The sequence below is a fragment of the Balaenoptera borealis genome (genome assembly GCF_965194805.1).
Source record: "Balaenoptera borealis genome assembly, chromosome: 5".
Classification (NCBI taxonomy): Eukaryota; Metazoa; Chordata; class Mammalia; order Artiodactyla; family Balaenopteridae; genus Balaenoptera; species Balaenoptera borealis.
In genome coordinates this window covers 245,268-250,523 of record NC_138862.1, presented here as the reverse complement: position 1 = coordinate 250,523, position 5,256 = coordinate 245,268, and the positions used below count along the sequence as shown (strand labels likewise).

Sequence of the window (5,256 nt, the reverse complement as noted above, 5' to 3'; positions counted from 1 at the left end):
GAGTTCTTTTTCTGGGCTGTAGGGTAGATCAGTGTGACCCCTCAATACTCATATGTTGAAGTTCCAACCCCCAGTGTGATTGCACTTGGAGGTGGCCTTTAGGGGGCAATTTAGGTTAAATGAAGATAGAAGGGCGTGGCCCTAATTCGATAGGGCTGGTGTCCTTATGAGAAGAGGGGGAGACACAGAGCCTGTCTCTCTGAGCTCTGTGAGGACAGAACGCGAAGGTGGCCGTCCACAAGCCAAGGGAGCGGATTTGCTGGCACCTTGATCATGGACGTCCAGACTGAGACAAAATAAATGTCTGATGTTTAAGTCGCCCGGTCCGTGGTACTTTATTGTGGCAGCCAGAGCCAACTTATACAATATGTAAAACTTTACAGGAAAAGGCCAAACATTTTCCCGTAGCGCCTGTTGTATTTTATACTCCCACAACAGTGTGTGATAATTATGGTTGCTCCACATCGGTCCCGACATTTGGGTGTCAGTCTTTTGAATTTTAGCCAGTCTGTGTAAAAGTATCTCATTGGAGGTTTTTTTTTTTTTTTTTTTTTTAGGGGTAGATTTTTTATTTTTTTAAATTTTTATTTATTTATTTATTTATTTATGGCTGTGTTGGGTCCTCTTTTCTGTGTGAGGGCTTTCTCTAGTTGTGGCAAGCGGGGGCCACTCTTCATCGCGGTGCGCGGGCCTCTCACCACCGCGGCCCCACTTGTTGCGGACCACAGGCTCCAGACGCGCAGGCTCAGTAACTGTGGCTCACGCTCCCAGCTGCTCCGCGGCATGTGGGATCTTCCCAGACCAGGGCTTGAACCCGTGTCCCCTGCATGGGCAGGCAGACTCTCAACCACTGCGCCACCAGGGAAGTCCCTCATTGGAGTTTTGATTTTCATTTTCCCAACAACTAACAATATTGAGGAATTTTTTTCATGTACTTATTGACTGTTTGTATATCTTCTTTCATGAAGTGTCTGTTAAGTAATTTGCCCATTTCTATTTATTTATTTGTTTATTAATTTAGTTTTTCGGTTTTAGGAGTCATATATTTCATATACGAACCTTTTGATAGGTAAATGTTTTGCAAATACTTTCTCCCAGTCTATGGTTTGCCTATTCTTTAAAAAAATTTTTTTTCATTTTTATACAATTTTAAAGGTTACTTTCCATTTACAGTTATTACAAAATATTGGCTCTATTCCCCGTTTAGTACATACATCCTTGTAGCCTGTCTTACACCCAATAGTTTGTACCTCCCACTCCCCACACCTATACGGCCCCTCCCCGACTGATAACTGCAAGTTTGTTCTCTATAGCTATAAGTTGGCTTCTCTTATTTTATTTTCACTAGTTTGTTGTATTTTTTTAGATCCTACATATAAGTGATATCATATAGTATTTATCTTTCTCTGTCTGACTTATTTCACTTAGCATAATGCCCTCCAAGTCCATCCATGTTGCTGCAAATGGCAATATTTCATTCTTTTTTACGACTGAGTAGTATTCCATTGTGTATATATACATATATACCACAGCCTCTTTATCCATTGATCTGTTGATGGACATTTAGGTTGTTTCCATGTCTTGACAATTGTAAGTAATGCTGCTATGAATATTGAGGTGCATGTATCTTTTCAAATTATTGTTTTTGTTTTGGATATACACCCAGGAATGGGATTGCTGGATCGTATGGTAGCTCTACTTTTAGTTTTCTGAGAAACCTCCCTACTGTTTTCCATGGTGGCTGCACCAATTTACACTCCCACCAACAGTGCACAAGGGTTCACTTTTCTCCGCATCCTCACCAACATTTGCTACTTGTAGACTTTTTGATGATAGCCATTCTGACAGGTGTGAAGTGATATCTCATTGTGGTTTTGATTTGCATTTCGCTGATGATTAGAAATGTTGAGCATCTTTTCATGTGCCTGTTTGTCATCTGCATTTCCTCTTTGGAAAAATGCCTATTCAGTTTTTCTGCCCATTATTTAATTGGGTTGTTTGTTTGTTTGATGTTGAGTTGTATGAGCTGTTTATATATGTTGGATATTAATGCCTTATTTGTCATATCATTTGCAAATATTTTCTTCCATTCAGTATGTTGTTGTTTCCTTTCATCGATGGTTTCCTTTGCTGTTATAGCTTGCCTAGTCTTAACTGTGTTTTTTGATGAGCAGAGTTTTAAATTTTGATGGTCTAGTACAGCTGCCAGCAATCTATGGACAGTTAGCTTTTTGCCTGGATTTGTAAATAAAAGTTTTATTGAAACACAGCCGCACCCATTCATTTACATATTGTCTATAGCTGTTTTCATGCTACAACAGCAAGGTTAAGTGATTCTGGCTGAGACTGCCCGCAAAGCTTAAAATGTTTACTCTCTGGCCCGCCCTTTGCAGAAAATGTTTGCTGACCACTGGTCTAATTTACCAACTTCTAATTTTATTTAGTGCTTTTTATGTCTAAGGAATCTTTGCTGCTTCTAGCTTTAAAGTTTTATATTTAGGTTTGTGATCCATTCTAAATAAGCTTTTATGTCTTGCGTGAGGCAGGCAGACAGGTTCATTGTCTCTAAACAAACATCCTGTTCTCGCAGCCCACCTTTTGGAAAGACTATCTTCAGCCCATCAAACTGCTTGGGCACCTTGGTTGGAAATCAATGACTGTAAAAGTGTGGCTCTACTTCTGGACTTTCTCTTCTGTTCCATTGATCTCTTTATCTATCATTTTGCCCGTTCCACACTGTCTTGACTGCTGTATCTTTATAAAAATTCTTGAAGAATTGTGGAGAATTTACTTCTTAAATATATTGAATTTCCAATATGTGACCATGGTGTCTCTCTCTACTTATTTAGATCTTTCAAAATTTTTTTCATCATTTAAAAATTAGTTCTAGTGTACAGTCTTGCACATATTTCTGTGAAATTTATTCTTACGCATTTTATGTTAAGGCTTATTTCGGTCAGTCTCAGCCTGTCCATAGAGATGTTATCAGCTGGAAGTGCCTGGGGGCCCTCACCTGGGCCCTTACTGTCTGTGGCAGCCCCCTCAGACATCTTCCGAGGTTGTGCCAAGGTTGCGGTTGGACCAGCCCTTGTGGTTCTCCTTGGGGCTGCAAGATGCACCTCAGCTACCAACGTCAGAGGGCTTTGAAAAGACAAGTTTTGTTACTCACAGGTCCTGGAAGGTACATGGCTTGTCTGGGGCACACAGTCAGGCTGCACTCTGGGGCGGGGGGAGGTGGAGAGAGAAAGCTCTCTCTCTGGGGTTCTGCCTTTATTGGGGTCGAGGGTAGGGTCTACAGTTTTTTTTGGCTCACTCTTTATTGGTGAATTTAAAATGCAAGTGTGGGAATTAAGGGTCAGGAAGGGAAAGCAAGCCATCAAAGGGTCAGTTATCTAGGTCAACTGGTGTTTCCTGAAAAAGGGAAATTCATGGGTTGGGTGGCCTGGCTCTTTATCTAGCTGTGTTGCTGGCGATGTGCTTTTCTGAGATGGATGTCTTCGAAGTAGATGCCTCAACCATGGAAAGCTTAATGTCCGGCATTATATATATGTTACATTATATTCGAAAAGCTAATTGTCAGGTGCTTACACTACAGTAAATGATTTTTTTAAAAAGTTCATTTTTGATGTTTTGTTCCTAATAAATCAAAACATTTATTTTTCTGGGTTGATCTTGTATCCCACAATTTTGCTAAATTCACTTATTCGTGCTAATAATTGTTCTGTAGATTCCTTAGGCTATTCTATGCAAACATTCTAATCATCTGTGAATATAAATAATTTTATTTCTTCCTTTTTAATATTTATTCCTTGTATTTTTTTATTGCTTTACTCGCGTTGATGAAAAATTAATCAGTCGATCTAAGAAAGAAATGGAAAATTTTATTCGAGCCAAATTGAGGACTCTAACCTGGGAACAGCCTCTCAGAAAGCTCCGAGAACTGTTTCACCTGCTAGACGTCAAAGCACAGTTATATAGGTTTTTGAGTTGGAGGGCTGTACATTAAATGACGTAGATAGTTTACAAAATCCAGATCTGTAAGTACAAAGTGGTGGGTCATTGTGGCCTTTTATAAGATCAAGAAGGAATGTTAGAGCTTCCCTGGTGGCGCAGTGGTTGAGAATCTGCCTGCTAATGCAGGGGACACGGGTTCGAGCCCTGGTCTGGGAAGATCCCACATGCCGCGGAGCAGCTGGGCCCGTGAGCCACAATTACTGAGCCTGCGTGTCTGGAGCCTGTGCTCCGCAACAAGAGAAGCCGTGATAGTGAGAGGCCCGCGCACAGCGATGAAGAGTGGCCCCCACTTGCCACAACTAGAGAAAGCCCTCGCACAGAAACGAAGACCCAACATAGCCATAAATTAAAAATAAATAAATAAATAAATAAATAAAAATTAAAAAAAAAAAAAAAAAGAAGGAATGTTATCTTCTTCTTCTTCTTTTTTTTTGGCCACTTCGTGGGGCTTGTGGGATCTTAGTTCCTTGACCAGGGATGGAACCACTGCCCCCTGCAATGGAAGTGTGGAACCCTAACCACTGGACAGCCAGGGAATTCCCAGGAATGTTATCTTTAAGGAGTTGTCTTGATGCTGGGAGAATGCTGCTGTTTATGATCGAGCAGGTATTCCTGCTGATGGCTTAGGGTTAGGCCAATGCCTAATGCAGATACATGATGCACAGTGAGGGGAGACAGGGGCCAAAGGGCACAGAAAATTTTTCATGCTTATAAATTTTTCACATCTTGCCATAAAATATGAATTTTGTTTCACACTTGCCTTACTGTACTGGCCAGGATTTCCTATAAAATATTAAATAGAAGTGGTGAAAGTGGATATATTTACCTTGTTTCTAACGAAAACTTTTAATATAATGTCCTTAAGTATGATTTTAGTGATGGGTTTTTGATAGATGGCTTTTTACAGATAGAAGATGTTCTATTTTTGTTGAGATTAAAAAAATGATGATTGTTGAATTTTGTAAAATTATTTATTTATTGAAATAATCAATATGATTTTTCTTTTTTCTTCTGTTAAAATGGTGAATTACGTTGGTTTTCAAGTGTTAGTCCAATTTTGCATTACTGGGATAAATTCCACTTGGCCATAATGTATTGCCCTCTGTATATATTGTTGGGTTTGATTTGCTAATATTTTGTTAAGGAGTTTTGCATCTATTTTTACGAAGTATATTTGTCTGTAATTTTCCTTCCTTGTATTTGTGAGGTGCTTGTATAGAGTTATGTTTGCCTCATACAACA

The 5,256-nt window shown here is 39.6% G+C and overlaps 1 long non-coding RNA gene across 1 annotated transcript; it reads left to right on the top strand.

Annotated features, from left to right (window-relative positions):
- The first annotated feature begins 497 nt into the window (after positions 1 to 497).
- On the top strand, positions 498 to 4,416 carry LOC309629253. The gene is made up of 2 exons (XR_014244952.1): positions 498 to 532; positions 881 to 4,416. It is a non-coding gene; the product is annotated as an uncharacterized lncRNA (long non-coding RNA).
- Positions 4,417 to 5,256: the final 840 nt, after the last annotated feature.